The sequence below is a fragment of the Metopolophium dirhodum genome, chromosome 1 (genome assembly GCF_019925205.1).
Source record: "Metopolophium dirhodum isolate CAU chromosome 1, ASM1992520v1, whole genome shotgun sequence".
Classification (NCBI taxonomy): Eukaryota; Metazoa; Arthropoda; class Insecta; order Hemiptera; family Aphididae; genus Metopolophium; species Metopolophium dirhodum.
In genome coordinates this window covers 148,031,647-148,055,941 of record NC_083560.1, presented here as the reverse complement: position 1 = coordinate 148,055,941, position 24,295 = coordinate 148,031,647, and the positions used below count along the sequence as shown (strand labels likewise).

The window sequence follows — 24,295 nt, the reverse complement described above, 5'->3', positions numbered from 1 at the left end:
ACTGACCATTTAGGATATAAATATACCTATGTCACTAACAAATATATGTCTAATAAACAAACTTAATGTGCAATAGATTTGTTTTTTTTTTTTAATGTCTTTCAATTAACTTTTCTACACCTATAGTTAAAATATCTAAGTTTTTTATGCTTCAACGATGTTTTTTTAATCAAGAAAACAAAATATAAACTATGTGAGAATCCGGAGCTTTTTAGGGCTCCGTAAACCACCCACGACAAAAGGGGAGCACTTTTGTCGCGACCTGTGAGCCGCACCGCGTGATGACCCGAGGGCCAAGTCGGTGGAGCTCACAGGCTTTGTACACGCAACGACAACTGAATGCCGAGGATTTAATTAATTTAGGGGAAATGATATCAAAATAATAAAGAATGACGCGAAGGTTATGAACGAGATATATTGGCACATGGCAATTACAAAATCATATATAATTTGTCGCATGTTTTCCCGGCCCACGGGAGGCGACGCACCATATCACTCATGGTGGGTCCTCGCAGGGTTACCGGGAAAACGTGCTGGTAAAGGGGGAACAGGGGAAAGTAGGTATATTACGACTTGATGAGCGTGCAGCATGCATGGTCGATGTTGACAGCTGTCGGCCGCCGCCCGGGCCCTCGTGGTGGACTTAGCCCATCATGGTGGATGACTATAGGCGTCGAAAATGTTGATGGCAGTTGGTGTATATTCAAGAAGTCCGTTGGTGGGTCGAAAAGGTCTGTGTGCCGCGTGGTTCCTGGGTGGTTGTGTCGATTGTCGAACAGACGGGTAGATGGTTTCGCCCGAGCAGGTGTGGAGCCACCAGTACCAGCCAGGTAGAGCGTAGGTGAAAAAGTGTATTGAGACGGAGACCCGGCGACGGCGGTGGTCTTATGCCGGCGGCGGAGCTTTTTTGTGTTGAGTGGGGCAGGTCAGTGTCGTCATATTGCGGGAATACATTAGATTTTCGGGGTGTACAGTATTGTTCCGCCGGTGCGGTGCCGCCGGACGCGACGAAAGCGCCGATGGCAACGGCGGCCGTGTGTGGCGACATGTGGACGTGGACCGTACACTGCGGGTTTGTGGGGGCCAGGGGACAATTATTACATAATACTGCGGTCACTTCTGCATTAGCGCGCGATAATCATAATAATATATAATTAAGGTGTGCTCATTAGTGGCAATATGGGTACAGGTATGTTGGTGATATAATAATATTAATGCAAAAAATGCTGTGACGTTACAACTATTAATTAATATCTTGAAAAAATATATTAATTTTACAAGTTGCTATGATATTATTTTATTTAATTTTATTTATTGATTGCTACTTTTAATAAACTTATGAGATTAGGACTGTAAAACTATTTTTGAAGTAACATTTTAATATTTTATATTTTAATGTGAACTGTAAATATTTTCTTTTTTATATCAATATTTTAAACATTTTCCTTCAAATTCAAAAAAGAAACATTTAGATTATACAACATTTAAAACTGAAAATAATTATTAACTTCACAAGTTTGCTTTATAGCAGAAGTAGCAGAAGTAGATTAATTTATATTTTTTGAGTAGAATATTTATAATTAAATAGGTACTATATTATACTATATACTATTCTATAATATTTCTTTTGTATTTTAATGGAAACATATGGAAAAAAATCATATTTCAAGATTCAACTACTATTTAATTGTTTTTAATAAATAAATACTAATATTTAAATTATACTGCAAATATATAATTTTGATCCGTATGTACAGCTATAACAATAATCTAAAACAGTTGTATAATTTATAAAATAATATAGTCTGTGCATTTGTTATTAAATTGATTTACTTTATATCAAAACTAGTTATTCTCCTATGATGAGATAAAATAACATTTATTAGTAAGTTAAAGGTATTTAAAAAAAAAAAGTAACTTAACTTAGTTATTATTTTCATGAAAATTTGTAACTTAGCTTAATTACTCGAATTCAGTAACTTTTTAAAACTAACTTTAACTTAGCTTAGTCATTTTTTATTTTAGGATAACTTAACTTTAACTAGTAACTTTAACTCCAGCTTTGTGACAAAATATTACTCATACGGCCATACCTAATGTATATATTTCTTAAATCCTAAAAATTAATCCAACAAACCTGATAACTAAAACACTGTTTGTAGAGTTGTTTTATAGATACAAATATAATATGTATAACAAATTAGGTATTAATGATTTTCAAAAATTATTTACAATAACATTTAAAAATATTAACTCCTAGTGCCCATTACATATTGTCCCACTTTATTTGTTTTTGTATTAGTGCTCCTTATGATAAACCCACATCAAAGGCTGTTATTGTAATGAGACATATTCATAACCATAAGCTGATGTGTGCAGATGTTTTAAAGTACAGAATTCCATCTGATGAAGTTAAAGAGCAAATATTGAAGTTATTTGAAGAAGGGAAATCACCATCAAAAGCTCTTCTCGCATTAAAAAAACAGCTATATGTTGACAAAGGTAGCAATTATTATGTTTGTGCAGGAGATCGAGGAAAACTCCCAGATCCTGAGTGGGTTTATTACCAATATTATAAAACATTCAAAAAACACTTTGGATCCTCTCATGGAGATTCTATGATGATATCTTTAAAAGATGCTGTAGATGAGTACAACAGAGACTGTAATTATGAATGTTCATCAATGGAAATACTTGATGATGGAAATTTTATAATAGCAATTCTTAGCCCATTAATGAAAAGGATAAGTGAAGGTTTTGATGAGAGTGGAGAAGTATTATTTATTGATTCATCAGGCAATGTGGATCGTTATGGATGTAAAGTATTTTTCATTTATACTAACAGTTGTGCAGGTGGTATGCTTGTTGGTAGTTTGATTGTTACTAGTGAAGCTACATCAATCATTGTAAAAGGATTGGAACTGTGGAAAAAAATGTTATCTTCGGAGTCTTTAGGTAAAAGAGGTCAAATAGGTCCTAGAATATTTATGACAGATGACTCACTAGCTGAAAGAAACGCATTACGTGAAGTATTTCCTCAGACGACACTTTTACTTTGTATTTTCCACGTATTACAAGCCGCTTGGAGATATCTTTGGGATTCTAACCATGGAATTTCTTTAAAACACAGACCTGCCCTATTTAGTGGGATAAAAATATGATATACTCAAAGGATACTGATGAACTAAATAATTATTTTAACTTGATAAATCAAAACCCAATAACAAATGATTATCCTAGGTTTAAAGTATATGTTAAAGGATTATTCCAAAGAAGACATGAATGGGCTATTTGTTTAAGAAACAACTTGGTTACAAGAGGTCAGAATACAAATAATATAAGTGAAGCTGGAGTTAAGATAATGAAAGATGTTGAGCTTGAAAGAACAAAAGCATATTCTCCGGTGCAATTATTTTTTTTTATTATCAATGATTTAGATAAATTTTATGAGATGAAACTTTTGGACGTTGCTGCTAATCGACCACCTCAGTATCTAAAAAAAAAATATTTTATATCAGCTAAACAAAAAAAATCCTTAGAGTATAAAGCATTAGATTTGGGAAAATCACTTTTTGTTGTAAAAAATAAGATAAAAAATACAACGTACAATGTTGATACTGATACTGGTTTGTGTTCATGTCCACAAGGTGATACAGGAAAACCTTGCAAGCATCAAATTTATGTTGCCAAAGATCTCAATATTGATATACCTCTATGTTTACCATCTAATGAACATACTAGAATAAAACTACATACTATTGCTACAGGATGCAGTGATATTAAAAAAGATTGGTATACTCCATTTCTTAACACCGGAAATGATGAAAATACTGAACTATGTGCTGTACCAAAAATCAAAAATAATATAATAGTAATACCCAGTCATTCTTTAAATATAAGTGAAAATCAAAGTTCACCTATCCAAATTTCACCTACTTACAATGAAGTATTGGAAAAGTTTGATTCCACAGTAGATAAAATTAAAAGAGCTTTTGATTCGGATAAAGAATATTTTTTACCAGGTATTAACGCTTTTGTGAATTCATTTGATAAAAATGTAAATACTCATGCAGCTTTGTTATCTGCGATGATGACATTTGGAAAATACTCTGGCATAAATCCTAAGAGTATAAAGCCTAAATTTATTGGGAATAAACATATTGGAACCCAACCAACAGCTCGAGGAAGACGTGTTACACAAATTGGAGGTAGACATAATTTAACTTCTGGCCGAGTTCCTAAATGGAAAAGAGTCGTTGAACATGGATATCACCAAAAATTGACTTCAAGCCAGTTACCAAGAGGTAATATAAAATCTTTTGATCCTTCAGTTGTTCCCAAAAAAGTTTCAAAAATGCCTCATCAGTTATCTTATTGTGTGGATAAAAATAAGCCATTAGGATCAACTCATAATGCAAAGTAAATAAAAGTATAATATTATTAAAATTATTTTCAATATACATATTTTAAAATACATAAGCATGTTTTATACTTAATATTATTTTTTTATTCAATTTATATTTTACAATACATACTTGGTTTGCAATCTTTTAACAGTGTTTTTGTAACATTTATTTTAAATTTTAATGTAAAAAAAAACATTAACCTAATGATGGGTTGCATCGTAAACACCAGTTAAATCAGATAGAATATACCTCGTAAACATAAGCGACTAAGTTGCGCAGCGTTGCGGTTGTCGTTTGGGAGCGACCGGTTCGAGTTCGAATCCCGGTTCGGTTAAAAAAATTTTAAATTATTTTCCTCGCGCGGTGGTGGCTAATTGATAGGGAAGAGCGGCGGGGGGGAATATCGTAGAAGTGCGTGATTGATTGCGGGGGGGGGGGGGGGGGTGTATAGCGGGGTAGTGGGGGGATTGTCATGTACGTATATGATAGATCTGCTCATCCCGTGAGCAGAAGCGCAACCATGGGATGTGCAGAGGGTGTATACGGGATGTGCAACGGTTTTCACGGGAATTCATCAGGTATAGGGATGTGCTAGCAGGATGCAGTTCCAGAAATCTCTTTTTTATCCTACTGACCTTAAGTCAATATTGTCCAACAAAGGCTGTAGGATAGGATTAAACTGAGTATTATAAATGTTAATGGGCGTTATTTTTTTTAACGCTGTGTAGAGTCAACTTAACAGTAATATTATTATCCATGATTGTATGTAATTTTTGTATGAATTTAAATTGTGAACCTAGTTATAATATTATGGCCTATGGGTATATAATTATGTAAAATATTGCTAAAGCAGTTTGAAGTTTTTGTGACCATGTGAAGGGACTGCATGAAATTGCAATCCACGCACCATTTCGTGTTTTACCATCCGCTAAACAAATTGCAATTTTTTTCGAGAGATTCAATTAGTCCAAGAAAAATTCCCAAACGTCGATACCAGTTTGAAGTTAGTGGGACCATATGGACTGTGTAGCATACGTTATGATAATTTTAGTTAAAGTTTCCTTAGTATATATATAAAAAATTATGTTTATTGTTATTTTTATAACAATTATAGGTTACATGGGAAATTTTTGAATAAAAAAAAATTTGGCAAAAATAAATGTTTGAAGTCGACAACTTCAATAATATATTAACTAATATTTGCTATTTATCCGCTTACTAAGCCGATTTTTACTAAAAAAAGGTTAAGAGACAAAATAATACAAATTATTATAGTAAAAAGTTGTTATAAAATTTATAATACCAAATAAAAATGAAAAATAAAAATAACTTGTAAAACATAACTAAAATAATACAAATTACTATAGTAAAAAGTAACAAATAAACATAATACTTATAATTAATAGCATAATGAGATACATAAATATTATTATTATGTAATAATAAATCAACAAAAAAATAAACTAACAACTTGTTATAAAATTTATAATACCAAATAAAAATTACTTGTAAAACATAACTAAAATATTTGTATTTCTTTATCACAATATTATGTATAAAATAAAGATGATAAATAAATTGTATTAATGCATTGAAAAAAATATACATAATTAAATAATTATTCAATTACTCATCATCATCTGTTTCTGGAAGTTCATCTCTAACTCCAAGTTCCTGAGGTAAATCTAAATACTCATGGTGATAACATTCAGGAATAATTTTTTTTGAGCATAACTTTTTTAAATCCTTGTGCTTAACATTACTTAATGGGAGTCGGTTTGAGTAAAGTGGTTTGATACTTGGATTCCTGGATACTGATGATCTTAATTTTGTATTGTGTTTCAAATTTATAGTACTATAATTAATTGTACCATATTCTTGAGTAAAGAATGAATAAGAAATTAATATTTCATCTGGTTTGTCTTGTGTCAAGCAAACACTTCTATTTTTTTTAAATTTTACTTCACAATTATTAGTGTTTATCATTTTTGGTTAGGTAACATATTAAAACCACAACAAGCGCTAGTGATTCTGGGCCCTCAGCTGTTTCAGATAGTTGGTTCACCAGTCACCGTAAAGCACTATTCGTTATAGGCCGATGTTTAACCTGTATATCTTAAGAGTTTAGGAAAAAAAAAGCAAGTAAAAAAAAGCAAGTGAAAAAAAAGCATATGGATAAAATTGAAAACTAATTTTTATCATTGGTTAATTTTTTAGGTAGGTATTTATTATTTATTATAATAGGTATATATCATTACAAGGTTTGTTAAAAAAATCGAATCAAAATAATTTTATTAATTAGTTAAATATATTAAATATATTATGTATATAATTATATTATAATAAGTCATAAGTATATTAAATTGTACTGTTAAAATTGACAAATAAGTATTACATATTATAGTTTGTTAAAAAAAATCGAATCAAACAAATGTATTTATTTAAAACGTATATGATAAGCTACAGCGTTTAAGAAGTGTTCGATATAATTATCATCATTATTATTCTTGTATTTTGTACACAGTAAAAATAACTTTTCTTGCATATTTTCATACATTTTTTTTTTTTTTTTTGGTCGTAAATTACCTATATCAAATTGAGCTATTTTAGTGCTATCTGAATCTATCTCTAATCTAATTTTTTAATCAGGGTCCAAACAGAGGGATGATTATAGCTAACGAGCTTAGAAAATCGATGATTAAATCCTTCTGTTTGATTATTAGTACGATCTAAATTTTTAAGAGTTGTTCCGTGTACATTCCACGTAGCAGGTGGAAAAATTGGTGGAATATTTTGAAATTTGGTTTTTTTACCTGGCCGTGAAATTCCAATTGGTCTATTTATTCCCGAAATATAAGTTTGATCAAAATAATTCACTAGTTCTCTAGCCTCTTCTGGCATAATACTTTTAATATAGTCAATTCCAGCTGGAACATCATCAACAGGTAAAAAAGCTAGAGCATCAATTTTTCTACAAAACAAACTAAAATTTTCATTCTCCGTGTATAAATTTACTAAACCAAGGGATTGTATTTTCCTATAGGTACTTTGCGTTAAATGAAAAAAACAACCTTTTATATTCACATGTTCACCTAATATAGATGTGACTGCATTTATAGCTGCCTTTTCGAAGTCAATATGGACATTAATAGGGTCTGGATACAAGTTTTGATTATGATATGCATTAAGTAACGATTGTAACGTATATTCATAAGTAGTTTGCGTTTTTTTTTCTAATAAACAATATACTGTAGTGTTACGTGCTGCCCCTTCAGGGATTCACTATGTAGATGATTTGGAAATAATGGTAGCCAAATTAGATTTATAATACAATGTTTTATTAGAACAAATATAAAATTTATAGTATGGTCGTGATAATAGTAGTAGTAGTAGTAGTAGTAGTAGTAGTAGTAGTAGTCGTCGTCGTCCTGTATATGGCTAGTGGCGTGAAGTCGCTTCTGCGTTACTGGTCCAGGTACATCTGTCTTTACTGTGTTCCCAGCCCTCCTATATATGATGTCGGTTCCTTTGATGGATCCTGCGCATGGACGCCCCGGTGTATGTAGCTGGTTCAATAAGTTGTTATTCTCGCAACCACCGCTCGTGACTTGTTGTTGGCCGCTCCCCTTGATTAGTTTGCCAAAATAGGATATAGTTTCTAACTATGAGGTTACGTCTAGGACAGTGGTCGGCAACCTTTTTAGACTCCCGGGCCACATTCATAAATTAAAAAGAGTTCGCGGGCCAGATAAAAATTAAAATTTTATATTCCAAATTATTTACTAAGAAAAAAAATAACTGTTTAAAACTTTAAAATAATAGATTAATAGAACATAAAAATTACAGTTTTTAATAATATTATTATAATATAAAAGTATGGAAATTACAACTGCTTAATAGGCTTAATGTGATTTTTGTTGTTGGATATTGTTTATTATTTTTTCAATTTCCACATTAAAATTACTTGTGCTGGCTCTAAGTACATGATGGAGATGATCATCAGTTAAGCGTGAACGGTATGGGTTTTTAATTTTTTTCATATGAGAAAATGCCTGTTCACATACGTAAGTGGATCCAAACATACTGAAGTATTTCGCAGCTATATTTTTAATTTTTGAAAATGATGCAGGAAGTTCAGCGAAAATAAGTAAAGGCGATGCTTTGAATGAGTCTTTTAAGATATCTTGTGGCTGCAAATCTATTATTTCCATTTGAAGCTCAACAGGTATATATTCAACATCAATATTAAACGGATTGGCGAGTAGTTGAAAATATCGAGAATGTCGTTTGAAATCTTGAAATCGATTATTAAATTCTTATTGAAGTATCGAAATAGCTTCAACAAATTTAACTCTTGATAATGAAAATTCTGACGATTCAAAGTTTTTTACAATTCGGAAAATGTGTTAATTCATTTTTTTCAATGTGAGTTTGTAATAGCTTCAGTTTCATTTCAAAAGATTTAATATGAAACCACATATCAGGAATAAGTTGATTTTTACCTTGTAGTTTTATGTTGATTTCATTTATATACTTCAATATGTCAACACAAAAAGCCAGTTCAGAAATCCAAGTTTGATTTTCAAGCATGGAAGCGTCCTTTCCTTTTTCTTTCAAAAAATTATATATTTCCTGACGTAACATGAAAAACCTTTCAAGTACACGACCTCTGCTTAACCATCTAACTGCGGTGTAGTACAATACATCGCCATATTCTGCATTAATTTCAATCAAAAAACTTTGAAATTGTCTATGATTCAGTCCATTGCTTCGTATAAAATTGATGATAGATACTACTTCTTTCATTATTGAATCCCACGACATAATTTTGGCACAAAGTGCATGCTGATGAATAATGCAATGAAAAAATAGCGGTGGTGACAATTCTTTTAATTTCATTTCATTAATAATAATAGCTTGCAATCCAATATTTTTGCCTGTCATATTTCTTGCTCCGTCAGTGGTTATGCTAACCAACTTATGTAACTGAAGATCTAATGAAGATATAACGTTTTGAACGTGTAAAAAAATATCTTCACCTCGCGTCGTCCCCTTCAAAGTACTTACGGCGGAAATTTCTTCAGTTATTTCAAACTTATCATTAATTTCTCGAATAAATACAATTAACTGTGCAGAGTCAACGATATCTGTACTTTCATCAAGTGCTAATGAAAAATATTGAAATGTTTTCGTTTTTTTTATCAGTTGATTTAATAAATTGTCACCAACATCTTCAAAACGTCTTGTTATTGTACGAGCAGATAAGGGGACTTCTTCAAACTTATGTACAATATCTGGACAAATATTACCGGCCATGCTTAGTACACATTTTTTGACAAATTCTGCGTCTGTAAATGGTTTTCCCTCTTTCGCAATTAACATAGCTACATTCACACTAGCAGAAATTATGGCTTTATTTTGAGTAGTTATTTTTGAAAAGATCGTTTGTTCTCTGGTTAGAGCTTTTTGTAGTTTATTAACTTCAATTTCTCTTAACTGTCCGTATAAGGAGTCATATTTAACTTTATGCTTGGATTCATAATGCCGATTAATATTGTATTCTTTCAATACAGAAATTAATTCACGACAAACAAGGCACATGACTTTTCCTTTACTTTCAATAACAAAGTATTGATTGATCCATTTATGTTGAAATACACGACATTCAGAATCTATTTTTCTTTTTTTACTGACATTCATTTTAACTAGTTTAAAATTTAAATTAACAGCCAAATAAACGATTACTAATATAAGACATAAAATATAAATTAAAATGTTATAAAAATTACTCACGACGCAAACCGCACATACCCGTATGAAAAACGCAATGTTACTGAGCACAATCGAAAATTAAGATTATAACCCAAATACACTCGTCGTATCTACTCTATCTTATCGGTAACTGTCAAAGTGTCAAGGTATATCCACAATTATAAATCCATTATTATATGACTGATAGAAACGTTCAACTATATTTATACAATATGATTTTTTTTTGATATGATATTCAATTAAATTTCGTTGTTATAGAATTTAAAGCGGGCCGTATTTAATAGACTCGCAGGCCGGATGCGGCTCGCGGGCCGCCGGTTGCCGACCACTGGTCTAGGAGACCATAACAACTCAAGGAGAACTGCCTCTCCGAGTATAATAATACTTATATACTAATACATGAATTGAGTGCGTAAAGCTATTCCTTTACAGTAGTTATATACAAATCATGAATTTTGACTCTTATTACGTATAATTGTTGAAAAATAGAAGGTGCCATTGCAAAGTTACCATCGAACATCCATGTATCCGCCTCGGTAAGATGTTTTAACCCTTTATCAGTGGCGAATATGATAACTCTGTCCTCAAATTGATCTTCTATACTATCTTTTAGTAATAATCTAAGTCCATCATTTGTGAGTGCCCAGTCACCTATACTTTAAATTTAAAAAATATTTAATTAAAAATGTTTTATCGTAATTACATAATGTATTATATTATTAATATTTAGAAATATTAAAAAAACTGATAGGTAATCAATAAAATACTGTTCAACTATTTATCAATAAAAAAATATACCTAAATTATAATATAGTATTTTCATCTTACCTTCGATTACACAGTCATCTAAAATATGTCTGGGTTCTTTTAAATTATTTTTTGATCGTTGATTTCGAAGAGTTCTTTTAGTAATTGTTTATGGTAGCATCTTACCTCGAGTTTCATTATCCAAGCTTCCAAGTTCTTCACAGTAAATCTCAATTGGATTTGTTGACGTAGTTGCTGCCTTATGTTTCATTCGTGCTAAGCATTTATTGACTTCAACTTCATGCGTGTCTGGAGGATGAGTATGTGCTTTATCGATTATTGGTATTTCAGAAGGATTTTCTTTCGATGTTTTTAATTTGCCTGGACACTTGAGACTCGACGCCTTAGATCACCTCCAAACATCAGATATTAAAGTACTGTAATGTTTCGTATACATGTGGCCATTAAAACAAACTTTTTCCGTATTTTTATTAGATTTTATTATTTGATGCGACATTTCAATAAATAAAAAAAAAATAATAATAATAATAATACTAATTTAAAACGAAGTAGAAAAAACGTTGAATTTTTATATTAGAATAGGTAATGAACGCAGCCGAGCTGTAATCTCGTAGCTTTGGACAGACTGAAGTCGGCGATATTATATTGGGTGTGGATAGAGTCCCGGAAATTCCGTGATAATTGTCAAAATGTTATCAGTCCCGGACAATTTTTTCTTATCATTGCGCATGCGCGGGGACTTGGATTTTTTTCCAACGCGATTAATTTATGGTACTGCCGGGATCGTACAATAATTATGGTATTGCCGGGATCGTACAATAATAATTATGGTACTGCCGGGATCGTACAATAGTAACTGTTATCGTATGATTTGTATGGATTTATTTGTTGCTATAAATAACTAATAAGTGAATCACTATAAGTTGTTCACTTATAGTTGTTTATTGTTGTGCTTGTGTTGAGTTCTGTCAAGTTTAATTTTTCGTTAAGTAATGATGTCGAACCAATATATTGGTAAAAAGTTTAATTCTTATGAAGATGTTGAAGTGTTTATGACTCAGTATAAACAGTTATCCTTAAATGACTACTGGGTAAGAGACAATCGAACATTGCACTCGGCAGAAAAAAGGTAGGTATAATAATTTAAAAAAAAAAAGTATTATTAATTAGCATGTGTTATAAAATGTTAAATGTGTACTATAACGGATTTACTATTATAATGAAATCTGATCGTTATGCTTCAATCAACAAATCATTAAAATATACGTACATAAAATATAGCTGCATTCATGGAGGACAGAAATTCCGTCAAAAAATTAAAAAGACTGATCGTAAAACTTTGTAAGTATAAAATAAGAACTGTCACAACCCCCAGGCAATATTTTTGAATTATTTTTGCATGATGTAATTGAGTGTGATCAAAATTATTTAGATATTTTGATTCAAAATTATTCAACGTCTGTTACAATTCATTTTTGATCGTTTTTCTAATTAAATACTATAAGTTAAAAAATAAACAAAAATACTTAGGTATACACGGTAAAATTTTCAAAATATTTTGATTTGTTTTGAACTGTTTAAGGACTTATTCAGTTTCCAATATTTTTAGTTTTTTTTCTATAATGTCAATAAAATTTTATTCGTTGGGTAAAAAAGCTTGAAAATTTAACACAAGGTTCCTCATATATTGTTACTATAGCAGTTGAAAAATATTAAAAATACATTGGCACAATTTTTCTTAAATAATAGGTAATTTAAACTTTAAAGTTCGAATTTTGACAAAATGTATCAAATTTAAAATGTAAGAATTATTTTTTAGTTAAAAATTTATAAAATTTAATGTTCAACTTTTATAGCTAAGTATTGAAAATTTAAATCAGAGTGACATACACTTACCAGTTACCCACCTTTTTATTATTGAATAAATACTTCAAATAATTTAGAATTAAACTACTATAAATATGGTTATTTTTTAATAATTATATGGTATATATTTCTTTTAGTACATCCAAACAAGAATGTGATGCATTTATTTATTTTTCCATATCTAAAGATGGAGAACATTTGGTTTTAAAAAGTTTATCAGAAGAACATAACCACAATTCTAATACAAAGTAATTATCAATGGGGTTATAAAACAACTATGATCTAAGTAACACTTTTTAGTTTGGTGCTAGACAGATTATATATTCTTAAGCAAAGGTGGACATTACTTGATAATTCAATTTAAATTTTTATCATTTTAACTTAACTTTTTATAGTTAATTGTCATTACCGTGCGGTTAAGTTAATTTTGACAAAACTAATTTTTTGGTTTCGTATAATAATCATATTATTTATTTGCGGTTCAAAACAATTATTTATCTTTAATTATGTATAGATGTGGCCTATAAGTTTCTGGTAATAATAACAATTTAATGTTTTATCTTTGCATAGTATATAACGTCCTAGTAAATGTTTGTGTAAACACTAAACAATAAACATCATGGCATTTTATGTTTTATGAATATTCAGGCTTGAAAAAAAATAACTTACTTAATTAAATTTTATTTTCTATCTTAACTTTCAACTTAGTTAAATTTTTTTTTTGTGAACTTTTAACTGAAAGCATTTTAATTGAATTCACTTAATTTTCCACAGTTAATAATTTTCATCTCACTTTATTAATTTATTTTTACCTTTGTCAAGAAGTTCAAATGTCCTATAATCTATTTAATAAAATAATATTTTAACTATTCATTTGTTTGGTACTTATAGAAAAACATTTAGCCATCTTCCAAAACAAAGAAAACTCAACCAAAATATTTTGAATGAAGCTACTAATCTTCAGGCATTAAGGCCCAACAAAAAACTTCTTTTAAAAAATTTATCCGATTCTTCTGGTAAAACTCTATTATTGAGAGATATAACAAATATATCCAAACATAAAGAAACATACACAAATGATTTGAACGATTGCTTACCAATATTAAAAAAACATAATTGTCAGTATGAAGTCTTGGTGGAAAATAATGAATTTAGGGGTTTATTTTTTCAAAATGCAGACATAAAAAATAATTTTGATTCATATCCTGAAATTGTGCTTCTTGATGGTACATACAAACTATTACATTTTGGCGGTGTTGTGTATTTATTTATTATCGAAGATTCAATTGGAAGCTCAGAAATAATAGCTGTTGGAATACTAATAGGTGAAATAAAAGAATACATTGACTGGTTAATTTCAACATTCAAAAATAAAAACAATTGTAGTTCTTTGATCAAGACGTTCATGACTGACAAAGATGAAAACATGAGAAACGTTCTGAGGCATCACTTCCCAACATCTAAATTATTATTGTGTAAATTTCATGTATTTCAAATTTTCAAACGTGAAATTACTACAAATAAATTAGGTATTACTCCATGTGAAGAATCAACTACTAAAGAATATTTCCAAAATATATCCTATTCAAAATCTATTGAGGAGTATAAAAAACCTATGAATCTATGACACAGTTATTGCCAACACAAGTGATGAAGTATTTCAATAATAATTGGAATCCCATCAAAGATGAATGGGTGGATGCATTCATAAATGATAATTACTTAAATTTTACAAATAACAGAACAGTCATTAAATCGAAATTTAAAATCTGTAATTAGAAAACAGAGTTCCCTAGAAGAATTTCTGACTAATTTTTTTATTGAATTACACATTGAAAGAACCGAACGAGACCATAAAGCAATAAAAAGTATTCATAAAATACCAGTTATATCATTTGTATATCATTTGTATACTTCCAATCAAAAAATATTCTGATCATCTAACTCAGTATTCTTTTAGTCATGTCGAAAAAGAATATCTTGCTAGTCTCAAAATGGACAACAATTCACTTGAAAATATTGGTGTTACTATAACATTATGTGATTGTAAGTTTTTTCGATCGATGAAGTTGCCATGCCGCCACATCATCAAAAAACGACACCTAAATAATTTAGACATTTTCGATCAACAATTATGTTTACCCCGATGGACCAAAAACTATCTTCTTCAAAACCAAAATGCATTTCAACCACAAATCAATCCACCAGACAGTGTGCAAGATAGTATAAGTTATATAACATAAAAAAAAAAACAATCACCAAAATCAGCATTTGAAAAATATAAGGAAGCTTCAAATTTTACTACTAAACTGTGTCAATTAGCCTCTGAAGTTTGACACTCTATTTATAATAATAGAATTGAAGTTTTAAAAAACATAATTAAACATTGGGAAAAACATCAAGAAATAATTGTTATACCCATAGGAGAATCATTAAACGAGGTAAATTGTACTACATTTTACTTTTAGAATCAAAACAGTGATAATATGACACCTAATAAATTAATTTTGGATGAAAATATGGTAAATAACATATTTATTTATATAATTTGTTAAGTATATGTGTAATTTAACTGTCAGTTCTAGGTTCAGTCATCTGTAGCAATGGTTCATAGTTCCCCCACTAATTCGATACAGCACTATGAAATGGTATAGTAATTAAATTGCGTTCAGCATTAGAATCCATTAAAATTATATTGATTTTTTTTTTATTTGTCACTTAGATACAGTCAAGTAATAAAACCATACAAGCTGATAATCAAAGTGTTCAGTTAACAGTAATTTATAAAAAATATTTTTTTTTTTTTAATTTATTTAAAATATATTCATAATTTATGTTTACAGGTTTCTTCCTCATCAAATCCATCTAATTTTAATCTGGAACAAGAAATTAAAAAATTTGGTATGTTTAATTGCATACAATCTCAGATCAGATCTACGCATAAATAAATATTCTAATAATTTGTTTATTTTTATTAAAATTAATAAGTGTTTCTATTTATATGTTGTACAAAGTGAAAAATAGATATTGATTTGTAGTTTAATAAAAAAAAGTATAAAATTATCTTTTTTCAGATCTTTCTCAGATTAAAATTCCAGTTATTAAAAGAAGAGGTAAACCCAAAGGATCCCTCCAAACTGTAATTGGACTTCCAAAAAAAAGGAAAACATTCATAAAAAAACCATTTAAACTTATGTACTATGTCGATAGATATAAGTTAATATTATCCTGGTTCTGTAGTCATAATATTATTGATAAAGTCTTGAACATGGGTTGGAAAATAAGCGAACATGACATATCTTCAGATGTACCAGATACAATCATTGACGAAATGGTTGATTTATTTCAAGTAAAATAATATATATAATCAACGTTATTAATATAAATATATATATATTATTATTTTTATAATTTAGGTTAAAGATTATTTTTTGCCTTGTGGTTGGGAAAAAGTACAAAATATTGTAGCAAAAAAAAAAGTTCTCGCACGTTATGGCTGTGTCCAATATGCGAGAAGAAATGCATAAGCAACACAATAAGTTGTGATCACTGTTTGTCATGGTATCACACAAAATGTGTTTCTGTAACTAGTATACCAAGTAAAAATTGGTTTTGTAAGTTCTGCTGAAACTAAATGTACATAGGTATAAGTGTTCAAAATCAATTTTGTTATTTAAATTGTTATACCTACTTTATAAAAAATTTTGTTATTAATTTCATCATACCTATATTATTCTCCTTTTTTTTTAAATTTTACAATTTAAGTAAAATTATTTTCATAGTTAAAGTAATTTAAGATACCTACTACTTACTTGTTAAATCATTTAATAAAATAAGTATAGGGATACGTACCTAATTAAAAACACTTAAGGGTCCAATTGTACTCAAATACTATTTATTCTTGTACCATCATTCGTTGTTTCCTTTTTTTTTTAATCATTATATAAGACTAAAGGCTTTAAAGCTAACATAAGATTGAAGTTTATTAAATAATACATACCTAATTTTTATTAACTATAAGAATTGAAATAGGTAACTAATATACAAGCATACCAAGGTACCAGGCGCGGGTACAAGAGGGGGCTATAGGATCCTACTGGCTACTTGAAATATTTGAAAGATTAGATGTGAAAAAGTCATACAAATCGATATGCCCTATAAATAAAGCAGTAACTCACTATTATACCTAACTTTATTACTTTCTTGATTTTTAATCAATTAAGTATGGTAATAGAAGTAAAAAAAGTCTGGATTTGGAAAATTTCAAGAATTTGTGCTAAATAGGAAAATAATAAAAATTTAACTCATTAATGATGAGTAGGTGGTTAATTATAAATCAAGTTAGCCACTAGCTCTAATATAAAATATTGATGAGAGAGACCTGATATATCACCCAAGGTATAACTACAATTGGAAATTTAAAATAAAATAATTTTATTTTTGAGCGTTAAAAAAAAAGAGTTAATTTTCGTTAGATTTTTACTTAGCCGAGTAGATTTCCGAAGCTGTAGAATGGATTTTGTTGTTTGGGATCTTATTGGATTCAAATTGGCTAGGAGAAGTGCAGTGAAGTATTATTAAATAAATTATTATAATATGCATAAATGTTGAATATTTTAGTCACTATAAAATCATAAACTTAATACTTATGCTTTTAAGTACTTGAAGTAAATTTTTTCATCTAGCCCCCACCTTTTATCATTCCTAGATCCGTACAACTCTAAAAAAATTGATGTAGAGACTTGCAAAAAATATTTACATATAATTATGTGTAGGTACCTATTATGTATGTTAAGAATAAATATGGACATTTAATATTTAAAATTATAACTACTAAAAAATATCTTTCACTAAGGTACTACATTCTCCCCTAATTATAAATATACAAGGTAAATATTTTAGGAAATAAAACAAGAATTTTAAAAATTGTTACTCATGTATTACTTAATAAATTAATTGTTTATATATTCATTATACATATATAATTTTACAGAATTTGTCTAAAAACCCTATTGTAATTAAAGTAGATTTACCTAAGTAATGACCAGACACTAGAGTCGTGTTGAGGGGCGCCAAAGTTTCGTAAAAGTAAAGGGGCGCCTTTATTTACGTTAAATATACTACCTGGGGCCCAAATTGTAGGGAAGGGGCGTGAATTGCCCCGGGGAGCTAATGACAACTAATTTAACATTATTACAATTATTTATATGCACGGTAATTATTGTACCAAGTCCCGGCAGTAACATGATTATTGAATCGCGTTGGAAAAAAATACAAGTCCCCGCGCATGCGCAATGATAAGAAAAAAATTGTCCGGGACTGATAACATTTTGACAATTATCACGGAATTTCCGGGACTCTATCCACATCCTATTATATTTGGGTATATTGGGTAATTTTTGTAATCTATAATCTGCGTGTGATTTGGAAAAACGTTTGTGTCATAAGCCGTTATCCGAGCGCAGCGATAACCAGAATATTGACGAGTTATTTATTGTCATTTTGTATTTACTTATAGGTAGGTACATCGTACATAATATTATGCTATACCTACTGCTATAGCCATATTATTAATGAATAGTAGTAATTTTCGTTATTATATACGAGGTAATGTTTATGGTGACTGTAAAATGTTCAACTTGCTTTTTTTTCATATGCTTTTTTTTTATTTGCTTTTTTATCCATATGCTTTTTTTCACTTGCTTTTATTTCCTTTGCTTTTTATTCACTTGCTTTTTTTTTCCTAACCCCATATCTTAAATCGTGCTCTCGACCATGAACTAGATAGTATGGACTGGCGACGGTGTTAATATTTGCGATCAAGTTATTCAACGGTATTTCTGTAGGGAGAAATTTAGCGACTGAAACGCTATCTATTTGAAAGTATTGACACTCTTTCAAATTATATAAATAAATACAACATATAAAAATTGTTTGAAATTGTAAGCCACAGATTCTCGATTTCTTATTAAAACTTTGCTGTCCAGCGTATAAAAATAAAAAAATATTTTTTAATTAAATAGTTATATACACAGTCAAAACATTCATGACTCACTAACCTTACAATAAGTTAAAATTTTACACGCTTGCACAAGAATCAAGTACCCACAGCCACTTTTAAGTGCAAGACGCCCAGACGCCCCCCAGTGTGCACCGGCAAAAACGGCCTGACTGAAAAACTGTAAAAGTAAAAAAAAAAATAAAAACAGTAAACTCTGTTAAAATAAATTTTTTTTTTTGATTAATAAGGTTACAATCATTTATATATGTGTAAAACTGTATAAGTATATCGTATTATAGCTGTATAGGTATTAGCACTTAGCATGAACTAATACTAATTATAAATGATAAACACAATTTAATATTTATATTATTATTTACGAATTTACGAGGGAATATAAGTAAAAATAATAGATAACAAAGAAGAATACAACCCACTGCCCGTCCATTGCGCGGCGCCCGCCGACCAGCGAACGAACGGAACACAGTTGAATAGTTGATACTTGGTAGTTCATGAAAATAACACTACAATCGCTTCGGTTGCAAGATTTCCCTCTCTACGGAAACTTCGTTTTAAAACATGACCGCACCACTACCACCCGCTCATCAGGTCACCACCAGTCCATACTATCTTAGTTCATGCTCTCGACCCCTATACGTATACACTCTTGATTGAAAATATTACCACAGTTCTACAGTCACCAGAGCGCACTTCCTGTCCTATGAAGGCTTGTGTACTTACTGTATTTATACTGTTAAATACAAAATGTCTTAAAACTTAAGAATTAAAATGCAATTTTTTTTTAAATTGAAGTTATTTACAAAAACATTGAATCATAATAAGTTTTTTTTTAATCGAGTAGGCATAATACATTGGAACCTGATATATACATTACATTTTCAATATTTTTTATCGAGGAAACATCAATATAAAATATGAAATATGATGTAATTTTAGTCACTTCTTTGAAAATTGGAACCTTCTTAAAATCTTTAATTAATTTATTTATTTATTTATTAATACGGACAAAAGTCCAGTTCACAATATATTTATATAGATAACAATAATATAATATAATTAAAATATTAACATAATAAAAAATGAAAAGATTAACACATCGAATAAAAGTAATAATAATAATAATAATAATAATAATAATAATAATAATAATATTAATAATAGTAATAATAATGAAAATACATTCAGTGTTTATTAAAATAATTAATTGTTTATTTAAGATATTAATGGGGTTATATGTCGTATAATTTTTGGATAAATGAGGAATATAAAATAAATGATTGTTACGAGCATTACGACGAAAGTCCAATTCACAATATATTATTTGTAGATAAAAATAATGTAATATAATTTAAAATAATAAAATATGACATAATAAAAATTTAAGAGATTAATATATCAAATAATAGTAAATATAATAATGATAATAAATGATATTGATAATAATAATAATAATGATAATAATAATAATAAATGATAATATTAATAAAAATACATTCAATGTTCATTAAAATAATTAACTATTTCCCGAAGACATTAAAATATTTATCGGATCGTATGACGTAAACTTTTTAGATGAATGAGGAATATAAAATAAATGATTGTTACGAGTGTAATGGCTATTAACTTTGAAATTTAATTGGCTTAATAAAAATGAATCATCAATCTCGTTATTTAGCAATTTGGTGAGGAACGTGTTGTAGGATAAGTTTCTTCGTACATTTAAAGATTCTAAGTTTAACAAATTTAAGATATTATCGTAACCAGAGTGAGGTATTCTTTGAATATTACATTTATGACATAAAAATCTGAGAACTTTATTTTGAACTTTTTCAAGTTGATCATTATGTCCTACATTATTGTGATCCCAAATCAGTGGAGCGTATTCTAATAAAGAACGGACTAGTGAGGTATAAAGGCATTTGAGAGCAAGTGGATCACGAAAATCTGAGCAGTTCCTTTTTATCATACCAAATACAGATAAAGCTTTATTTTTAATCGCTGATACATGAGCATTGAATAATAGTTTGGAATCAAATAAGATCCCTAAATCTTTAAATAATGATGAACGATGAAGGTTAATGTCACATATATGATAATTAAAATGTAAGGGATTGTGTTTTTTGGAGTAAGTAACAATTTGACATTTGTCAATATTTAATGATAGGCTATTTGAAATGCACCATTCGTTAAATGAAGCTAAATCACTTTGAAGAAGTTTAATATCATCAGGGGAAGTAATAGATTTGTAAATTTTTGCGTCGTCGGCAAATAATAAAATGTTTGAGTGTGAAATGGATGATACAGCATCATTTAAAAATAAATTAAATAGGAGAGGGGAAAGGTGATCGATCGCCTTGGGGGACACCAGAAATTACGTTTATAGGTGTTGATATAAAATGTTTATATTTGACAAATTGTATTCTTTGACTTAGGAATGAGTTGAACCATGATAACAAGGGATTGGCAAAGCCGATTTCCTGCAGTTTATTGATTAATAAAGAGTGGTTTACTCTATCAAAAGCTTTTTCAAAATCTGTATAAATAACATCTGTTTGTTGATTATTAGAAAAAGATTTTATTATATGATGTTTAATAGTTATTAAATTAGTAAGACATGACTTTTTATTGCGAAATCCATGTTGTTGTGGTGCTAAAATATGTTTAAATATGGGCGTAAGCTTGTTATTTATTATTTTAGAAAGTATTTTTGGGAGAATAGAAATTATTGATATAGGACGGTAGTTTGAGATAAATGATTTATTACCTTTTTTAAGAATCGGATTAATATAAGTGGATTTCCAAGATGATGGAAATGAGCCACTATTTAAACAAAAATTAAAGAGATACGTGATAGGTGGTGAAAGTATAAATCAGCAGTTAAATAAAAATATAGGAGAGAGTCCATCAGGACCAATTGCATTTTTGTAAGATAGAATATCTAATTCATTGAAAACTTCTAGGAGTTCGATGTGAAGCGAGTTTAACGAATCAATTGATTGAACTATATTAGACTGAAAATTAATAGTAGTAGGAGCTGTGTCTTTATAAACTGAAGAGAAGTATTGACTAAATAAGTCAACAATTTATTGACCATTATCAGCTGTCATATCGTTGAAAGACATTGTGTTAGGAAGACCAGATGATTTTTTAATATTTTCAATAAAATACCAACATTTTTTAGGTCTAAATCTAAAAGATTTTTGAATATTAATTAAGTATTGGGAGTAGTCAAATCTACTTAAGGATTTACATTGAGCACGTGTGGAAGAGAATTGTTGGTATTTATCTTGTGAGTTGATAACTTAAATATTGAATGTTGGAATTTTTTAATTTGATTAGATGTATTAAGTCTTTAGAAAACCAACAGGGGAATTTAGATTTGAAGTATCTTTTTTTAGGAATAAAAGTGTTTATTGTATAGAATAGGAGGGAATAAAATTCTTCAGTTATGGTTGTAATATCATTATTAATATTGAAAAACTCGTTCCAGTTTATTGAACCAAGGAAAGATAAAATATTATTATAATCACCCTTATACCAGTCGTAGGTTTCTTAAGAAAAAGATAGCGGAGAGGGAGTGTAGGACTGAGAATAGCTGACATAAATAGGAGGGTGATAATTATCTACTGGAACTATAGAATCCTTATTTAAAGATATAGAATGAGAATTAGAATTGGATAATATAAGGTCCAGTATTGAACCATAACTATTGAAAATTGTATTTATTTGAAAAAAATTAAGTAATGATAGGTTTTCTAAAAAAATAGCTTCAGGAGAGAATAAATTTAAGTTAACATTTAGTGATGCCTTATTTAAATTTGGCAAATTAAAATCACCGAAAAGTAGAAGATCATCATTTGGACGAGAAGAAATTAGGTTATCTAAAAGAGAAATAATTATTATACAAAGAAGAAGGAGAATTTGGCGGAAAGTAGATACAACCTACGATTAAATTTTTAGTGTTATTAATTTTTACAGAGACAAAGCATAATTCTAACGATTTTACATCAATTTCAATTTGTGAGGAGATACATTTTTTATTCATTGCTATTAAGACACCTCCTCCTCTGGTCGACGAGCTAGATAATAATGATCTATCATATCTATAAATTTCGTAGTTTACGAGACCAAGTTCAAGTGAGCTAACATTATTATGTAACCAGGTTTCGGTAAAAGCTAAAATATTAAAATCTAAGAAATCAGTATTGGTTTTTAATAGTTTTAATTTAGTATTAAGACCTCTTACATTTTGATAGTAGCAGTTGAATATATTGTGAACGGAAATTAGTTTTTTGAGTTGATAATTTTTGGAGTGCCTTTGATGTATTTAATGATGAGGTCCTGTTCTCCATTAGATTGACGGTTTAGAAGTTCTTGGCGAAGGTGAGACATGTATTCTTGTTGCTGTTTGGTTCAGTCAGAAGAGAAGTGAATGTCTTTCCAGGTAGAGTTTGATTTTAATTTATTTTGATATGAGAATAGTTCAAAAATATCTTTTTGATCCGAGAAACGTAATTTTACTGGTCGAGGTTTGGTAGTATTGGAAAAAGAAGGTTTGCCCAGACGAGTGACAGAAATTGGTTTGGATTTTAAATTAAGAACATCAAGTATGTTTTGAATAGAAGTAGAATCCGAGCTTGAGTTTGATGAGTCATTAAGAGCTTCTGGTAAATTAAAGAGTAGCACATTATTCCGTCGTGATTGTCGGTCGATCATCTCAGATATTAAATTGTCGTCAATTAAGATTGATGCCTTTGAATTTGATGATGTGATATTAGCTTCAAGAGTTTCCACTTTAGTTGTTATAGAGGCTAGTTCAGTAGATAGAGTGTTTAATTGTGCGGAATGATTATTGACTTTATTTGTTATAGTTGCTAATTTTTCGGATAGAGAATTTACTGAAGACACTAATTTATTATTTGAAATTTTTAAATCATTTACAGATTTAATTAGAGTATCAAGTTTAGCTTCCATGTTGGTGAAATAAGTGAATACGGCGTAAGAAGTAGATAAATATTTAGCAAATGAATACTAAATATTAAGGGGCAGTGTAGATGTAATAATATTGACAATTTTACTGAGGTGTTGATCTTTGTGGCTTAGCGTTTAAGTCTCCGGAATAAACAGCTGTTAGAGTAATTTGTGATAACACTAGAGATAGTAACACTGATGTGGCAAACAAAACAAAATTTACTCTTTACTCTACTTTAATTAAAACTATTATGATTCTGCTCCTAATTTTAATAGTAGTCTGGTAAAGTGGAGTATTATTTTCTAGTGCTCATAAAAAACTCTAAAAACATGTTTAACACGTTCACCGCCACGTGTCACATATGTGTGACATGGGGTCTCTTTAAAAAAACCCATGTCATACATATGTGACACTTAGTATATGATTTTCAATTATTTATCGTGGGCTTGGGTTTCTTCAAACAAATATCACAGCATAATGGTTTTGTAG

General features: G+C 29.3%; 2 pseudogenes; one reads left to right on the top strand and one right to left on the bottom strand.

The window, feature by feature from the left end:
• Nucleotides 1-7,519: 7,519 nt before the first annotated feature.
• On the bottom strand, nucleotides 7,520-11,106 carry LOC132934090 (uncharacterized; annotated as a pseudogene).
• Nucleotides 11,107-11,941: 835 nt separating this feature from the next.
• Nucleotides 11,942-15,280, top strand: LOC132933298 (uncharacterized; annotated as a pseudogene).
• Nucleotides 15,281-24,295: the final 9,015 nt, after the last annotated feature.